The sequence below is a fragment of the Cupressus sempervirens genome, chromosome 5, assembly GCF_028749045.1.
Source record: "Cupressus sempervirens isolate cs-2001-9-10 chromosome 5, ASM2874904v1, whole genome shotgun sequence".
Lineage (NCBI taxonomy): Eukaryota > Viridiplantae > Streptophyta > Pinopsida > Cupressales > Cupressaceae > Cupressus > Cupressus sempervirens.
In genome coordinates, this window is record NC_143122.1 from 448,166,194 (window position 1) to 448,185,969 (window position 19,776).

At 37.1% G+C, this 19,776-nt stretch overlaps 1 protein-coding gene across 8 annotated transcripts in view; it reads left to right on the top strand.

Moving 5' to 3' along the window:
• Nucleotides 1–1,311: 1,311 nt before the first annotated feature.
• LOC149556713 (large ribosomal subunit protein bL19cy-like) overlaps nucleotides 1,312–19,776 on the top strand; it is a 63,872-nt gene continuing 45,407 nt past the window's right edge. For 4 of the 8 annotated variants that reach the window (XM_089831181.1, XM_089831183.1, XM_089831184.1 and 1 more), the window contains exons 1-2: nucleotides 1,312–1,385; nucleotides 2,478–2,556. The gene's annotated coding sequence lies outside the window, so the exon portion shown is untranslated. The remainder of the gene's footprint in view (nucleotides 1,386–2,477; nucleotides 2,557–19,776) is intronic. The other 4 variants (XM_089831182.1, XM_089831185.1, XM_089831188.1 and 1 more) reach the window with 1 other exon arrangement.

Genomic DNA, 19,776 nt, shown 5'->3' on the forward strand with positions numbered 1-19,776 from the left:
TGGGAAAACTAACACAGATGATGTTTACTTTGTTGATGGATTAAAGCATGACCTATTGAGGGCTGGATAGTTGGTTGATAAGGGATATTAGTTACAATGCATAGAAAAGACATGCATTATTAAGGACACATATGGTAAGTTGATTGGCATTGACACAAGATCTAGAGGTAATGTTTTTCAGTTGAACCCTATAGAGATGACATGTTTTGTTGCAAAAGTTGATAACAGTTGGTTGTGGCATAGAAGGTTTTGTCATATAAATTTTGGTAATATTGTGAAGGAAAGTAGTGCATTTGTTGTTAGAGATTTACAAAAAATTGTGAAGCCTACTAATGTTGTGTGCAAGGAATGTGTTATGGCTAAGCAGAAAACAAGCTCATTTCCTAGCAAGAAGTTTACTACAACACTGAAATTGGAGATTATTCATATAGATTTGAGTGGTCCCACTAAGACAAGAGGATTCTATGGGGAAATGCATTTCATGCTTATTATTGACGATTTTACTAGGATTATGTGGGTAGCGTTCCTTAGAGAAAATTGTGAAGCATTTGAGAAGATTAAGTTATTTAAGAATAGAGTTGAGAATGCGTCTGGATTGAAGATTAAATGTTTAAGATTTGATAGAGGTGGATAATTTACCTCGAATGAGTTTAACACCTTTGGTGAAGTGAATGGCATTAAGAGGCAACTATCAACTCTAAAGACTCCCAAGCATAATGGAATTGTTGAGAGAAGAAATACGTTTGTAACAGAAACAAAAAGAGCTATGATGTTTGAGAATGATGTATTAAAGACATTTTGGAGAGAAGTAGTCAATACAACAATATATACAATGAGCATAGTATAGATCATAATAGGTACGAACAAGACACCTTATGAACTATGGTTTGGACATGCACCATCAGTAAAATATTTAAAAATTTTTAGAAGTAAATATTATATCAAGAGAGATAATGAAATTGGTAAGTTTGATGCTAGAAGCGATGAAGATTATTTAGAATTGCTACAAATATAACTAGAATTGCAAATTCAACCCATCAAAACTACAATTTTATTCCAATAATACAAATTACCTATAGTTTTATACTAAAACAACATACTTTTTAATGATGAACATTCATAAAGCTAAGCACACTAATCTTTCATAAATATAGCTGAAGGTGATTACTCTAGGTCGATTTATGTCAGTTTAGATTCACATGAACAAAATGTTTATTTTTTGGAATTTTTACGGCCCGTAACACGAACGTTATCCGCTGATATTCAAGTGAAAAGCGTTTATATTCCTTTCCACCCCAAAGCTTAAACGTTATCGCTCACACGTTAGTAAAGGGATGTGGATTGCTGGGTTTGGTTGAGTTTTATTTTGCAGCGAGTGTTTTCTGGTATGTTGCTTGATTCAATTTCGTTCAGTTCTGCTCCAGATTGTGTGTTTTTTAGTGTCTGGAATGTATTTCTTGGGGATACTTTATTTGGATGGTAGAGTAGCATATGTGGGCTAAAATCGTGTGAAGAATTTTTTTTAAAATAAAGAAAACGATATTTTCTTCCTTTTAACCTTCTGGATGATGTTGACTGTATCGAAACGAATTTGAGGCACAGGTTTTCCAAAATTTTAAATTTGCTACTTTGATGCTTGCGGGAACTTTTCTTTGGTTGTAAAGGGGCATTCTTTTGTTGGATGCTTTCAACTGTTGTATACTCTTCTGTTTCTGATTTCAATGGTTTTCCATTGTTTACTTTGATAGGTTAGTATCTACTAAAGAAGGCATTGCAATTTTTTTTTTGCTCTGGTATTGTTATCTTTCAAGTGCCTTCCTCTTGGAAGTTATCTGATTGTTTAGCTGTCATTTTGGTTTGCAGAAACATACTGTTTTGTGATTCTGCATTCATTGTATTTATTTCGAGTGATATGGCTTGTGAGGCTGTTTAATTCAGAGGGGTATATGGCGAAGTGGGTTTCATACTGTCTTTCGGTTTATATGATGTTTTCTGTTGTCTCAACAGATTTCAGTAAAATTATTTGACTTATAAGCTGTACAGGCTTTTGATTTTAGGGAAGCTATACCCTTTTTTTAGTGGGGGATTACTAACAGTAAAATTCTATTCCTTTCAAGACTATTTAGAGGGGTTGCTAGCTTTTATTATTCGTTCCTGTCTAATGTCTCGTCACAGATGCCTCAATTTAGTGTATATTTGGCTCTTGTAGTGAAAGCGATTTTGCATTTAATTTAATTTTGGGTCTACAGCCTTGTTTTACGCCTGTGTTGAGCATTTAGCTGTACAATTCATTAGTTTTTCATTCAGGGAATTATGGTAGCATCTCTATAGAGCAACAAGTAGTTGAGTCAGGCTCTATTTATAATGACTTGTGGGTTTTGATCATTTGCTGTTTGATATTTCTGCCTTTGTTTTGAATGCCTTGATGTGTTCTCATGGTTGACATATTGAACATATGTTTCCTTGATTTTTACCAGGGATTGTAGGCTTGCTTTTAGGATTTTTGGCCTGTAACAGAGCCTTCAGTGGCATCTAGAGTTGTCAGAAGATAATCAGGTAACCTTGTGGTCTCGTGTAGCTACAATGTGGAGTTTTAATTTTTTTTAGCTGGTATCGCTGAGATTATCATGGGACTCATTAGATATTTTCCAGAGGGTCTGGAAACAAGGTATTGCCCATATAGAAGAAGAGTGATTCTTTTTCTATAATGTTTTTCAGGTTCTGATGTCTACTTTGAAAGTGTCTTACAGTTTGTCTCATCACAATCAAATCCTGAATAATATTATTTATATGTATATATTTATGTGTAAATCTGCTGCTCAACTACCTGACGACACATCTCTTCTTCTTAGAATCTTAACAATCAAAATCAATTCTTTGTAACGTCTCTGAAAATGGATAATGGAATTCGTTTTGGTATCCAACTTAGTTTGGATTGGAGAATTTCCTGATATTTCAGAACAAGCAGATTTAAGTATTTCAAGGCTGTGAAAGTTTTTGAACATGGGGTTACCACTTTGTGTGGAAGACTAATTTTGTATCTTTTGGGTTAAGACTTGTTTTATAAAGCCTTAAGTAAATTTATTCTTTCTAAATTTCCCTATATTTTGTTAACTTATAGACAATTATTATTGTTTGATCGGTAACAATATGAAATTATATTAAATAATAAAGGGAGATTACATAGATGAAAGAGTTTTTCTAGATCAGTATCTTACCGTCCTCTACACTTCTACCACCACACACTGAATACATCAAGGGAATCCACCTTCCCCACCAAAGCATTATAACAGGGAGGGAATCTACCTTCTAATGGATTGTGGAAATCTAATAAGATTGATTGACACCCTTCATTCTACAAATCCAAGCAACTAGAGATGCTAAAAATCAGACTTATGAAGAAAATTGCAGATCTGGCCTTCCTCAACGTTGCAGTTCTTTTGTTCACCTCGTTTTCTGTACCCCTTTACTCCTCTTTCTCGTTTAATCCCCCTTGGTCTGGCTTGATCTGCATGCTATTTCATTTTTACATTCTCTCATCCTAATGATGAACCATGGAGTGTAATCCGAAACGTCGATGCTAAAAAAACACACACAATCAAATCCAGAAGCAAAATTTATAATTATAACAGGGACTATATTAAATCAGCTTTAAATTTTACAGCCTTTACTTCCCTTTGAGTGGGATCTAAGAGTCATATCAAAGGATCTCATCTTCACATTCCTTTTCTTCTTGCCCCTAACTATGTGCCATCTTTCTTCCACACGGGCAGCCTCATTTTGCCAATCTGGTGGAAGAGCCATTGAATCTTGGGCTTGATCATTTTTGCTCCCCATATCTTGTTGAAAATGGCACTTAGCATCCAACTGGGCATCCTCCATTTCTCTATTTTCCACTTTGACTGTTTTTCTCCATTCCCACTGGAGTAACTACTCCATTGTTTTGCACATCTGCCCTGTCAAGATCAGCAGTCTCTATGTTGGTATGATTATTTAGTGGTTGTTCCACCACCTCCTTCGGGGACTCTTGCCTCTGCTCCCCTTATACAACTTGAGAAAAACTCTTCTGTTGCTCCACCTTTTTCTCTACTGTATAATGGTGAGTCAAAGCATCTTTCCACCATGAGGCTGGCCTGTGTTTTTTGTCTTTGTCACACTTAGCAGCCATATGTCCTGTCTGAAAACAAATCCTGCATCTAAAGGGTAACCCTTTGTAATCCAGTGGTTGAACTCAACTACCTTTTGAGGTTTTGATCATAATTTCTGCAGGCAGCCCCTTAGCAATGTCCATTTCCACCAAAAACCGAGCAAAGGTGAAATGGAGCAGATTCAAATATCCTTTATCCACCATCAGAAAATTACCCAAAGCATCTCCAACAGCTTCAAAACAAGAATCAAACCAAAGATGCAAAGGCAAGTTAGGAAGTCTTACCCATACTTTATTTTTATCAAAAACTTTTTTATTTGGGTCGAATTCTGAATGCCATGGCTTTAACATCAGAGCAAATTTTAGTTTCCCAGTACCATTGATTCTCATACAAAATCCTATTTCTGTCCTGCACATACTCAAAAACAACAATGAAGAAACCCTTAGCAGCTGGGTAAATCTGAACACGACCCTCCAGAATCAGCTCCCAATATCTTGAAATCCACTTATGAAGCTCAAGAGGGCTGGGCCAAAACCCCCTGAACCAACCAATTAAACCGAGCCCTGAGAAGACAGTTAGGTTATGATTAGCCTCCTCCTCCAGATCAGCTGCCACTGTCACTGAGCAAGCCTTGGTCAAGGGTAAGATTGATTTGAAAGAATCTTGCCCCATTTGGTCGTTAGGGATTTTCTGAGAAAAGGAGCCTGCACATTCTGCCACTGAAGCTGAAAATTGGTTAAACCCATAGCCTGTTTACACCTAGGGTTTACACCCTGCCTAACTTGTTCATTCCCTGCACCATATTTAGAAATAGTGCTTACATGCTGGGCCATTTCCTTGCAGCTGTCCATGGCCACAGGCGCCGCATTCGTGCCCATGGAAAGATTGTTTCCAAACTCCCCAGCTGTTATCTTCACCTGCGCCTTTGAATGTTGATCCCATAGCCAAGTTTTTGCGCTTCCATGTGGGTTTCCACTATTTTTGTGGGAGGCTTTGCCTTGCAGAAACCCTTGAAAGTCCCTGTGTCGCATCCCAACCTCCAGAAAATCGGATCCACCATTATTGATGGTTGTCAAGACACTGTGATATCCTCCCTTCTTGTCTAGGGACACCATTGATCATCCATGCCCATGATCGAGGCCAAATCACACCGCATCATTTCCATAATGGGTCAAAACCCTAGCTCCTAAGCCCTGCAAATTCAAAAATTTCGGGAGCACCATCTTCTTCGCAATACCTTGATTTATTGGTGGTACCCTAAGAATTCAGACAATTTGGTTCTTGCTGGCACTAGATGAAATTGGGTCTTGTAAATTACAAAGATTTCAATTTCATCTTCACTTTCTTCAATTTGCTTTATATTTGATATTAAACTTCTTCTTGGATCTTTTATATATTCTTGTAGTTCTTAAGCTATTCTTGGATATTTGTTTTCCTCTCATAGTTACAACGTTTACATTTATTTTTCATATTAATTATTTTTAAGTACGGCCCTTCCATGCAATGCTTGAAAAATTGGTGTAACATTTCTGTTTGGCATAAAATACATTTCTCTTTAAACTGTAGATATAGTGTAGAGCTAACAAGTGAAGTATGTTGCAAATGTAAAATATTGAGGTACATAAACCATGATATATCATATGGAAAACTACAAAGATAACGCAAATCATAGCACAAGACAAATAATTGCATATGCAAAGAGATCCAATGCTTGAATAAATCTTACAAAAGAGTTACATGAATACAACTCCACTCTCTGAATTTTAGCAGCGCTTTGTCACTTACAGCATCCTACAAAACAACCTGTGCTACCTCTTACTCCAAGCCAACCTATAGCCAAAATAGCATGATGCAGAGGTAGGGTTCAACTAACACTAAAAAGGCATATTTCACAACAATGGACTCTTTATCTTTCCCTCAACCCAAACAAGCAACCCTGTATCAAGGACAGATCTTGCCACTTCCAAACTTCAAAATAGATAAGGATTCTTCTTAGGTTGGTTTCCAATCAACCCACTGCCATGACTTTTTACAAACTCCAAGTTCCCCTTCACAAGGTCACTATGCCTCATAGGCTACAAACACCAATTGAGGGTTCAATGTTTCAGAAGGCTGAACCCACTTTGGGAACATCTTAGATCAACCAAATGCAACATTTATACATCCTTGGCAACTCTAAATAACACAGGTTGCTTTAACTGTTATACCTCCCACACAAGCAGACCTAGTTTCTAGTTGCCCCGTCCACTGACTTTTTTGATCATAGCTTTTGGTCCAAGAGAAATCTCAACACGAAAATTGGCTCTTCAGCCACCCATTTGGGTGGTATAAAACATATCAATTTTGTGACTAGGGTTACTTTGGACTGTTTGACCATAACTTTGACTGGTAATATTCAGCCTAGGCCTAATCAGGGATCCTTTACAAATCAACTACAAGAATTCTTTACTCCAACTCCTAAATCTGCAATCCAGGGGTCATCAGGTCTCAAATGGACTGGATCCACAAGTTTTTGCAAAAGGATTGATCATTCTATCAACGTTTTACAAAACCCTCACTCCTATTCATATACAGGCTACCTGACTAGGGCATCACCCTATCACTCCAAAATGCTATTCTTCTTGCCTGCAACTTTCAAAATCATGATCTATTGAACTCCCAATTGACCAAATTATAGGGGATTTCAACAGCAGGAAACCCCACAACTGTTATTTTTGCCTCAAACTCTCATACTCACGGGCTACAGACCCTGTCACAAGAAAAGTTTTCATTGTCCACCAAAACCAATGGGACTGGGCTCATTTGGAAGTCACATTCCTCCCTGCTTCAGTACATTAGAGTTAGTTAGATCTTTCTATGGGGCTGTGCCAAACTCTGTATCAGCAAGTAAACAGGAAGTTGCAGGGTAACTGTTGATGTTTTATTGATTTTTTATTAACAAAATGCTTCCAAACTGACCACCAACCTCAACTCGGCCATCCAAAGGCCATTTTCATTATTTCATAATAGCTGCGATTTACTGCATTGGTTATATTACTATGTTACAATTTGGCTATGTTCAAATATATGGTATTTTCAGTTCTTATACTATTATACATCATTTCATGACTAGCTTTTTAAGTACTATATGTATAGTACCCCCCTCCATAATCCCCCACCGCGGTCCCCAAATTGAAGCCCCTTTTTTCCCTGTCCCGACATGCCCGAGTGTCCATATTGCAATGCTTATAATTTAAATAACTGGATTGAATTGTTTTAATGTCTGAAATGAAGTTTCTAGTTGCCTCTGTATAGGCATTTGATTGAAAGCATGCCCATCTAGAGGGGCCAACCTCTTCCATATGCCATTTCAAATTCAAAATTGAAATCATCTTCTCTAATCTCTCCAACCCCCAAAGTAAATGCAATTTTCAAGATTGACAAATATTGAACATTCGCATTTGATGGTTGATTACTCAAGGGCCAACCTTTTCAACACATCTTTTGATTGAATTTGACTCCCAATTGACCCAGACAAAATATGAATTTCTTTTGGGCCTGTATACTATTATGATTTTTGGAAAACGCAAGGTCTTAGGGCACTTATGTGGGCTAGGCAGGATTTGTATAAGTGTTGGGTTCCATGTATGGAGGTTAGGCAGAAAATGCCCAACTCTTGGGCTTGACCAACATCTTGTAAATTGAAAATCACATGATTGTGGGGCTCAAACATCAAGTGCAGATCAGAATTTTCCCCCTTCTCTGTCTCAATGTCTTGGGTGGAGAATGTATAGATGTTGGGCACAATTCATAGAGCTCCATAGCAAGGCAGAAAATGCCTATGTTTTGGGCGCAACCCTTTCAATGCAAATTGGTATTTGCTAAGTACTTGGGCTCAATCATTATAGACTTGAGCAGAGATTGCTCATTCCTTGGGTGCCAAACAAGATGTTAGGGTGGAAATTTGTCCTCTACCTGGGCATATGGCATGGTCTGAACAGAATTTGTCAAACCCTTCGACTTGACTTGATTCTGCTATCCAAAATTGACCAAGTGTAAAATTCATCTTACTTCTTTCCCAAACTTCACATGCTCCATGCTCTTCAGTTGATCATTCTCAATTCCAATTTCGTTCTTTTCTTGGCTGCGTATGTAGGATTGGTAAAAAATTTGATGTATTCATGGTGATCAGTTGCAAAACCACGTACAACCTCCACCTAAGGCTCCAACACTACAAGTTGCCTATGATTCTAAATTTCGATGTTCCAACTGAAAGCTCTTACCTTCCTCAAGGCTCATCCTTGCCTAAGACTTGGATTTCTAATGACTTGTAAGACCTCTCCAAAGCTTTGAAATGCTGCTAATCAAATCTAAAGCTAACACCTACTAATCACCAAAGTGAAAGAGGGGTTCGCCATTTGCAATGGGGCCACGAAGTGAAAAAATCACAAGAAGTTGAAAAGTTTAAATCTCAACTACATTACTGTTACTTATTGTAGGGTGTACAAAGTGTTGCATCCATCAACATTGATGGTGCAACCTCTCATTTCCACCTGATTACCATCCAACATAGAAAAGAATTTAGGAAGTAAGGCACTCTGTTGGGAAGCCCATATTGAGGCAAATCCATCACTACTATGGCAATAACTACACTCTACATTACATAATAATATAAGTACGACCAATGCATCACTACTATAAAAAATAGACCCTGTATATAACATAGTTTAAATTTGTGTCCAACATGTACAGTTGCAGAGATCTCTTTAGGTTCATTTCATTTTTGCAATCATACTAAAAGCATTTACAAATGTACACAACAGATGTTTCTTAATTGTATACGTCTTAATGGTAAAAGTACAGTTTTCAGACTGTTTACACAGCCTTGCTAGCATTTTATGCTAAAGCTATGCAATTTCTTATTGTGATTTTCTAGGTCTAGACTCACAATTTTGAGCTCAATTATTATTTTGAACTTACAAACTTTATAGCAAAGTTTGAACAGCCCTGCCAACGTTTTGGCAAGAACTTTGATGCTCTGCAGCCTTATTGCTTATGCTAACGATATGATAACTCCACATTAGTTATGTATAAAAATAACTAAAATTTAGTTACAACCAACTTGTAACTTTTGCATTCAATATACAAGCCACACCCATTGAAGTGTATGCCATTCTTTTCTCTCAAATTCTATGCATTCAATATACAAGTTAGAACACTCAAGGACTATATCCCAATTCTTTGTCGTGGCCTCATTGTGGTCCTTTTGCTTATCTGACAATAGGCGAAGGTTGTAGTGTGTGAAGACCAAATCCTCTTCTTTTTTGGAACCCAAGTGATTGGCTTAACCAAGTGGATGGCGTAGTATTGACTCCAATTCCGCTTAGCTAAAGAAGAACTTGCTAGCTGTTTGAGTTAGCAAACAACATTTACATCTAGTATTTAATTTCAATACGATAGCATCATGATTAAATGAAAATTTAAAATTCAAGAACAATTTAAAATAGAAGATACAAACTTGGGAGAGAAGTTTAATTGCAAGAGGCTGCAAGAAAATGAAATGTTGAGCATGTGCATACCACCATTCATCAACAAGCATCCTATATTGAACATGAGAGCATCTATGACATGATATTTGGTAGATGTGAATTGGGCAAACTCGGTGAGGACAATGTTTCAAGTTCATCTCTATATAGTGCCACTCTGTTTGGCTGTGAAACCATATCTTGGCTATAAAACCTTGGTGATAAAGCATACACCAAGAGATGTGAGGGGGTGGTCATATTGTTGCAGTGGTCAACAATATTTTTTTCCACTCCTTTGAAAAGTATCATTATGTTTGTTGCCCACTATTATTGATTTTATGTCCACCATGGTGTCCATGCCATCATAACTTTCACCCAAACATTTGCAATCATTATCAACAAATCTCATCATGCTCATGATGGGCTCGGTGAATTCTAAAACATATTCTACACATTCCCACCTATCATCATCAAGGATCAATGGTTTTACTTTTTGGGCTTTTTCTGTGTTTGATTGCCTCCATACACTCCACAATGTGTTGATAACCATAACATTGAAGGCCTCTCACATCTTCACAAGTCGTCTTAAGACAATTGTGTGTGATGCAAATTGTGTTTCAGCAACCTATGAAGGCATAAAAGTTAAAGTATGCATGTCATGTCTAGCTCATCTATAAAATTTAAAACTAAAAGACAAAATATAAAAACAAAATTAAATTAAAGTCCTTTTTAACCAGCAGCAACCTTTGCATCTCTATATGGTGCCATTCTGTTTGGTTGTGAAACCATATCTTGGCTATAAAACCTTGGTGACAAAGCATACGCCAAGAGATGTGAAGGGGTGGTCATATTGTTGCAACAGTCAACGATATTTTTTTCCACTCCTTTGAAAAAGTATCATTATGTTCGTTGCCCACTATTATTGATTTTATGTCCACCATGGTGTCCATGCCATCATAACTTTCACCCAAACATTTGCAATCATTATCAACAAATCTCATTATGCTCATGATGGGCTTGGTGAATTCCAAAACATATTCTACACATTCCCACCAATCATCATCAAGGATCAATGGTTTTACTTTTTGGGCTTTTTCTGTGTTTGATTGCCTCCATACACTCCACAATGTGTTGATAACCATAACATTGAAGGCCTCTCACACCTTCACAAGTCGTCTTAAGACAATTGTGTGCAATGCAAATTGTATTTCAGCAACCTATGAAGGCATAAAACTTAAAGTATACATGTCATGTCTAGTTCATCTATAAAATTTAAAACTAAAAGACAAAATATAAAAACAAAATTAAATTACCTTTAACAACTCCAATGAAGAGGTCTTGAATAAGGATTGTGTCATGTGATGATTAGTCACAAACATTTTATCTCCTTAGTCTTTGTGTAAAGTTTATTGACTTATTCAATTTGATTGCCTATCTTTTGCATGATTAAATTGAGTGAATGGACTGTAAATGGTGTCCGTAAAATGTGATTATATGTGGCCTCTACTATAGCCCCAATTTTCCCTACAATTCTTAGCATGGTCAGTTATGACTTAGGCAATATTTGCAGTCCCAACCATCTCAATTGGTTCCATGAGGATGTTGACATTGAAACTTGCACCTTTCACTCCCCCCTTACAATCCACTACCTTCAAGAATATTAGCCCTCTAGGTGACACTACTATAACATTGATCGAAGGCGTGTTCTTGCAGTCTTTCCATCCATTACAAATGAACATACCTGTTTCCACCCATGTATCCTTGATCACTTTCAATTGTGTCTCTACTAAGGTTTTCTCCCTCAACAATAAGGTGGTTTGCACCTTTTCATACCCAACACTTACACATAATCAGTAGGCCCCTTGCAAAGGGTACTCACTATACCTTGCCAATAAGGTAATCTAACGAGATTGATTGGAGGCCCATTCAAATATAAGCAATGACCAATACTTTCATCTCAAATATCTCTCACTTTATTGTTGAAGGCTACATCTAATGGGCCTCTTTCCCATGGAACAATTTTTGGTTCAAAAGGTGGTGCCGTTGGTAAGAAAGGATGTGGGCCACTAGATTTTACCAAGCCACTAGGTCTCCTTGAGCTTGTCTAGGCATGAGATGGGACCAGTCAATTTCTTTCCTTTATTATTTCTTCTAGTTCTCTAGCATATTACAAGATTAAATGAGTTGGCAGCTCGTTGCATATGTCGCCTTACAAGGTTTTATTCCTTTCCCAATAGTAGGAATGAAGCTAGGTTTCACTAGAGAGTATGAGCTAGATTACTCGACGTTGCGATGGTTAAATTGCCAAATAAAAGACCCACCAGCAAGCACTACCCTAATAATAGTTGTGTAACGCCAAAGCAGTAAACTTGCATCAATCTTAAAAGGGTTTGCCCCAACAAATGATGTAGAGCTTCCACTCCCAACCATTTTGTTTAACTCTAAATAATGAACCTAAATGGAAAAGAAAACTATTGATGTTTTGTAGCTTTACTAGGATAAATTGCATCAAGACGCACATGTGTGTGTGTGTGTGTATAAACTTATATATATACATATATAATATTTATATTAAGAGATATTATATATTAATAATATATAACTAAGAGATTTTAATTATGTTAATGAACAAACATGTCCCATGAAGGGACATGTCCATTCTCTCACTCTCTTATAAATATATGAGGTGTTTGCAATCGGAAAACACATACCAAATACATGGTAGTGCTTAGTATAGTTACAATGATCCGAGAAATCAACATGGTATCAGAGCCATGCTGTAAATGTACAATATGAAATGGTCAATTTACAAACAAAGAAATATTAAGCAGAGCGATAAAATTGAATTGGACCTAAATTTCTTGCAGGCACTCTGATTGATCATTGGGAGCTTTAAAGGCGTGCGCATTCTAGAGCATGAATGGCGTGAATGGAAAACATTGATGCCGTACAGAGAATACAAAACAAATGAGGTTGCTTATAAAGGCTAGATTTATACCATACCTGTACAACTATAGCTCCAGAAACAGTGGTTGAATAACTTTCATAAATGGGCCAAATATAGTTGCGGCTGGGGTTTGTATGATGCACCACTTTATTAATGTCTGGAAGTTGATTATGCATGGAAGAAATCAAACAATATTTGTAATGTATTCTAATCATCGCGCTTTATAAAATAATAATTATTGACGTTAGTAAAATTAATTTAATAACTTGTATTGCTTGCTTTATGCTATCCTGATATGTGTTGTACACGTGGCATTGTTGGTGAGGTGGATTATTGACTATGTTAGTCTACTTGCATACATTTAAAAAGAATTTGGAATTTGGTTGAAAACAAATACTGAACGGCTAGCAAAAGTTGCTTATTAGTCAAACACGATAATAACCTTGGTTGGGAATAAATTGCCATAAAATAATGAGTGATGATACAGTTATTGGGCATCATATAACGCGTCTCTATGGCGTGTATCCAAAGCGCTTCTACCAACCATAAGCAATAAAAGTATTTAGAAGGGTTTCGAATAATTTGGTTGTCATACAATTTCACAATTGATTGGATTGTATCAACAAGGATGAAAGGCCTATGTTGGCAACAAGGTCAGACAGGAAACAATGCATGTAAAGCAGAGAGATTGAAGATATATTAGGTCTACATAATGAATTATTAATTGCCACTTGCGTTGATATTAGTGTCGAGTATGAAAGGGCAAGGGTCTCGATTCTTGGAAGGCAATTTGAATGGTTTAAATACTGCCACCGGCAAAGAAATCAGTTAGTATCAAAGGCGGTGTATATTCACTTACTTTGCGATGTGAGAAGTACATCAAACATAGAGCACCAACACAATACTGTGAGCGAAGGTGTATGGAAGGCTTAACTGATTCCAAGCAAAGGTATTTGAGACTACTATGTTGCTGGGAAAGGGATATAAAGATCGATGCAGGAATTATAAGGATTTGACCGATGGCAAGGGACGTGGACCAAATACATAAGTTCTTGTAGGCTAAGGTAAGTATACATATGTATGTATTATTTTGTTATTATGATCTCATTTCAATATGTTGAATATGAAATATTTTGAGTGATATAGAACAAGGTGAATATATATTAAAGTTTCTTTTATATTATTAAATCAATGAATATATAAATATATATGTGTGTGTGTGTGTGTGTGTGTGTGTGTATGTATATATATGATATAAACTATATGGTGATTATACATGAAGTCAAATATATTTTCTAAATAATTTGTAAAGAATATAGTGAAATTCGTCACTATAGATTATTATATGTGGCATTAATAAGAAAACAATAGATCAATATTATATTGTAATGACCTTATTATATAGAATTATTATCCTTGGGTATTATGGTAGTCTCTTTCTTATTTATATATTTTAATATGAGCTATATACCTTGATCTTTTCCTCCGAGAATGCTCTTGCAGGAAAAAGAGGGAGATTTAGATTTAGAGGGAGGCTGGCATTTCAGGAAACTTTGAAAGAGAGGGAGCAGATAGAGGATATGATTTAGTTAACCTTTGGTGATTTCAGTCGTATTGATTCAGTGAGAGTAAACCATGTTAAGATGGATTCCCCAATGATCAACACATTGTAGCAATCAATAGGATTGTGATTCATGAATATACCTCATGACTACGTGATTTTAATGGGCCTACCCCCTGTGTACATCATGAAGAAGTGACGACTTCCAAATGATGTCAGTTGTATTTGTAGAAGTTATTGAAAGGTGACAATCTTACAATAACTTAATTTTCTATTATGATGGATATCTTACGATGTCTATGTAGATCATAATAGATTATACTTCGTATGGCGGATGTTAATATGGTAAGCATTATGAGAATGCGTTTGCACATGCCTTATAAACTTTTTTTTGAGTATGTGGTGAATGTTATGCAACTTGATGTTTTGGAAGGCCATTACATAGAGTACTTGGGGAATATCACGTGTCTTGATGTTTTGGAAGGCCATTGCTCACAGAGTACTAGGTCAATATCACGTGACTTATGTTCTAGAAGGCCATTGCTCATAGTATTTGGTGAATACCTTGCATCTCAACATTCTGGAAGGCCATTACTCAGAGTATTTGGTGAATATCATTGAAATTCTGGACGCCAATACTCATGATATTATATGTGATGTCAAACATTTTTTAGTAATTGGTGAAAATCATGTATTTTGGGCGACCAATACATGATATCAGATGTGATATCAAAACTCTTTGAGTACTTGGTGGATATCGAACATCAATATTCTGTGGGGGAGAGTCACACCTTTCCATCATGACTGCCCTTTGCAAAGGTCACAACCTTCCACAATTACTACCTTCGGATGTGATGAAGGGTACTCACCTTATTAAACCAAACACACACAATGTAATGCCTCGCCTGGAGATCCTTGGAACACAAGGATAAAACATGCACTGAATAATTTTTTTCTTAAGATAAGTTACTTAACAACAACATAAAGTAACCAAGTGCAAGAGTGAAGCATCAACACAAGATGATAAGAATAGGGAATCATGACAAGACTCACATGTTCACCTACACCAGTGGAAGTCTTACATCTACTTCCAAAGATCTCCAAGCTCTAAACCACAACACATGAACCAAAGACCACACGAATCATGAGAATATACCAAGGGGATGTTCTCGTTCAATCCCAAAGTAAAAGTTCCTAGACAAGTCCATATCCACTAATCATACCATAATCAAGAATCATGAGCGGAGACCAATAACGGTCATGCAGAAGACGAGGGCTCAAAGTTACCTCCACTCATCTACTAGACACCATGCTGAAAGATAATGTTGACTCTTGAAATTTGGCCAAGTTTGAAATCTCGAAGCCCTGAAATTTCCTAGAATCTTTATCTTATCTTGGAGAGGTCTGGAACCTATTGGTCCGGAACCTATCTTAAATGAATTGTCTCAAATATTAAAATATATCTTAAGTATAATGAATTTTATACTTAAACAATATATTTTAAACCCCATAGAAAATCTATTGAACTAGGAAGGTGTGCAACCCTAAAGGGTAGCCAAAACACCCTTTAACTCTCAACCAAAAAGTCCAGAGATACCTGCTGTTTGCCCGAGCAAGTATTTGCAAGAAATCAGGCGAGACTTTATTGTAGCTAGGCGATATCTCTCACTATAGCCAGGCGATACTTTTCACTATATCTAGGCAATGCTTCTTAGTATAGCTAGGCAATAATTCTCAGTATGGCCAAGCGATACTTCACCACTATTGTACGATATTTGTCACTACTACGGTGCGATACTTTCTAGTGTTGTATAATAGAACTCCTTAAGCGCCCAATGCTGAACCACTGTTGCCCAGGATTGAAAAGAAACAACCTAATGAACAATCAGAAGGGAAAAAGAGTTAGAACCTCCACATTAGGGAGTACTTGATCTACTATAATCGAGGCTTGGACACTCAAACACCTGAAATGCAAGACACCATGCAACAAGAAGGAGAAAACATCTATCCATCCAAACCATAACAACATATGAAAGAACATGCGGAAAGCAACATCGCAGTGTACATACATGGCTCATAAACCAAACATCATATGAAGGAACACATAAACATCTAAGCACCAACACAACTAAAACTCGTGCACAGTTTCTCCCAACCGTAATAGCATCATGAGACCTCCAAGGCCCTAGCCATCCCCCGCGCGTAACATCCCAAATTGCTAACTAGATAGTCGGAGCTGTCTTATGAGGGAGTTACTACTACAAATGTAACTAAAATCATAAGAACAAGATCTAACATGCTAATCTATCAAACATAGATACTCCAACTAGTAGTGAATCACATCATCTAACCATATGCTATAACATCATAATAAAGGAATGCATCAATGAAACTAACATCATCTAAACATGATATTCATACATTCAAATGAAAACATAAATCACAAGTAAACATACTTTGGAAAACCCGAAATACCAAGTGAAACATCAAGCATTGGTCTCAATTGGAAAATAGACCATCTCTGTACATTGGTCCCCAGCAGTATTGAAGGTAGCTACACCTCCAAACGGCATGGAACTCGTAGGTCCACTCCCACCGTGTTGATGGAGATAATGATCCAACCACAAATACACATAAAGCAAACGTCCATGGCTAACACTCACACCAGACAGTAAAGATGATTGAAACCAAGATCATGAGACAATGCAAGTGGATTAGGTCCCGGTCAGACACTCTATAGGTCAACTATGTAGGGGCTTGCTAGAGGGTAAGTAGCTTGGCATCGAGTAGCTCAAGCTAGTATCAGCAACATTAACTACCCGGGAAGGTGCACACTTTGTGTCCTCGGGTCAGTTCCGGGTGCTCACAATTAAGTGTTCTCGGGTTAACTCTGGGTGCTCACATTTTTATTATCTTATATTTATTACCCAGTAATTTATTTAGTTATCACTTCTTTAGAACTTCTTCATGCCAACCCTCTGGGAAATAGTCACCAAGGTTGCGAGAGAAGCCCCTCCATGCTACCCTACATACCCATGCTCATCACATGATGAGTGCCCATAGGCATGCATATTCCCAACCCAACCCCAATGAACATAACTCCATCGAAAACAATCGGGAGTTTTGGCCTTGCAAGCACCCGACAAATGCACCTGCACGTGCTTGTGTGTGGGCGCACCACCATCACGAAGATCATAAAACAAGGGCTGGATGAGAACACAAGCAAAATAAATCACTCATCTCGACTATATCCGAGCGTACGGATTCTACACGAATCCCAAAGAACAATAAAATCAAACATCATGACTCACTCCATCGGCCTAAATCCAAGAGCATGGATTCTACACGAATCCCAATGATGCAACAAAACCAAACATCACGAAATCACTCAACCAGCCTATATCCGGGAGTATGTATTCTACATGAATCCTAGTGTCCACGAAATAACAAGGGTTTGATCAAAAACAATAACACCACGTATAAAATCACTCAACTGAACACAAGATCGGGAGCACAGATGCACCACACATCCCAATGCAAACAAAAAGATGCAACAATGGTCGGATTGACATCCTATGGATAATCCAAATCCACGACCAACACCATGTGTCAAGAAAACCTAAAAAAATTGGGCGGCACACAAATCGAGGCGAAAACCTCAAAACTCAACAAATTCAAAACTAAAATCCATTTTGTCTTAGGGTACAAAAGCCACGAATATCAAATAAAATTTGGGCTTGGAGTCCGTATGCAAAAATAGCCAACATAACGGTGCAAAACCTCAAACCTCCATCTCGAAAAACAGGGAAATGCTCATACCCATCCAATTGGGTAGAGCTAGCAATTAGAAACGGAGGGGAACACTAGTTCTCAACCTCCTAACAAACAGCTACCAAAAACGAAAGTAGAAGTAGAGCTGAAACAATAAAACGGGAGAGCCTTACCTCACAGCCAAAAGGGCAAATACGAGAACACGACCAATAAAATAAAAACCTTGCAGAAGTGGCCGGAAATCACGGCAATCCAAGGTCTCCTTGAGCTGGATCCAACGAGACCAATCTTGCGACGATCCCATGCTCGTAGCTCCCATAGCGAACAAAACAGTATTTCCTCATGAAGAGGATTTGGAATTTGCTCTCAATTTTCTATTTCAAAAAGTGAGAAGTCAGGAATAAAATTCCTTTTTGGATACTTATTCACTTTTCGAGCGAATAAAGGATTAGGGTAAATAACTAGGTCACTTAGTTAAACCCTAAATCAACTCATATGAAAACAGGCTATTCCAAGTAATTGGAATTCAATTGCGACAAAGCTGTCGGGAATTAAATAAAATAAGATAAAGCCCAAAATTCCCTTAAACCAAAAATCACAGAAATCCTTCGTAACTTTTGTGACAATTGCAAACCTCTAAATGCACAGACACGCTCACGGGTCTAATCACATAATGCAAATGAGTTCGGATTTATTAAATTACCGGAGGTTTTAATTTAAATAATTAGGATACGTTGACCATATAGGGACGACATTGGCTAAATATGAACAACTGAATCACTAACTCCATGTGCCACTGCTAGGGACATAAATCCTGCACACTAAACAACATGATCAATTGCAATTGCATATAATAATACAGCCGAAGCAATAATTGCATTAAATCACATTAAATAACCATTTATTTAATTGCATTAAAATCATCTATTTAAACAACCCATTTTGCATAAATTACCGAAATGAACAAGGTAAATATTCGTAGCACATAACCAATGAATCCAACATGGACAATTCATTTCTAATTATTTAAGCATTTAATAATGGTTGTTTAAACATGGAAAGGCACTTAAAACACATAAGTGAACATGGTCAAATACATGACTAATCACTGCTACAGGAACCTAGTCCAATGTAGTAGGATAATAATACACAGTGCAATCTCTGCACACATCTCAGGGTAATCACGAAACATCATCATGATACCACATCAATTCAGGTAACCATTGGTACAAACCTCAGTGAAACCATCTAACACATCATAATCTCATAAATCAGCCATAAGCATATAATCAAAGCAACTGATACAGTAATATAAATCTAATCACCTCAAGGGTGTAAACCACTCATGGTCCCAATCATGATCACTTCACAAAGAAAGATCAACAAGGTTGTATCCATTAGGATGACTTACAGAAATCAAATGAGAGAGGCACTACACGCAACGCAACAAGGAAATACATAGAAAATTTCATGAATAGAACAATGAAAAGAACATAAGCATTTGTTTTAATATCTTCAATGAAATGACATTACAAAATTTGGAAAATTAACATGCTACAGCCACATGGGCATTTTAATTACAATAATCTGCAAGATAGAGCCACAATCCGCAATTAACCCAAAGCCCCTCTTCAACCCTATATAAGTAGCATAATTAACTACCTTAGAATATTTTGGAAAGGAAATTTTTCCATTGTGGCGTCCAACGGAATGAGTGTTTTTTCTCTTTCTTTTGTATGAAAGTTGGAGTCTCGAGGCATAACTTCCAAAAACCATTAGATGTGAACCGTTGAGTTGATTGACTATACTATTATAACCCCATTTCAAAAATGCCACAAAGTGCTC